The sequence below is a fragment of the Podospora anserina genome, chromosome 6 (genome assembly GCF_000226545.1).
Source record: "Podospora anserina S mat+ genomic DNA chromosome 6, supercontig 1".
NCBI lineage: Eukaryota > Fungi > Ascomycota > Sordariomycetes > Sordariales > Podosporaceae > Podospora > Podospora anserina.
The window spans coordinates 1-585 of record NW_001914852.1 but is presented as its reverse complement, the minus strand read 5'-3'; positions in this window follow the sequence as shown (position 1 = coordinate 585).

Genomic DNA, 585 nt, shown 5'->3' with positions numbered 1-585 from the left:
TATATATATATATAATAAATAAAAACTAAGCGCTCGATATATAGTATAAGAAATACTAAACGCTATATTTATAGTAAAAAGCATGCTAACCGCTATGTATATATAATAATATATTAAGACTAACCGCATATAAATATATTAAAAGAACTATTAATAGTAAAAAGCATAATAACTGCTATATATATATAATAATATATTAAGACTAAGCGCTATAAATATATTAAAAAAAGTGCTAACAGCAAAAAGCATACTAAACGCTATATATACATAATATTATATTAAAACTAACCACTATAAATATATTAAAAAAAATACCGACAGAAAAAAGCATACCAACCGCTATATATATATAATGATATGTTAAGACTAACCGCTATAAATATATTAAAAAAAGTACCGACAGTAAATAAAGCATACCAACCGCTGTATATATATAATGATATGATAAGACTAACCGCTATGATTATGTTAAAGGAAGTGCTGCCCGCTATAGGGTTAGGGTTAGGGTTAGGTGAAAAGGAGTTAGGGTTAGGGTTAGGGTTAGGGTTAGGGTTAGGGTTAGGGTTAGGGTTAGGGTTAGGGTTA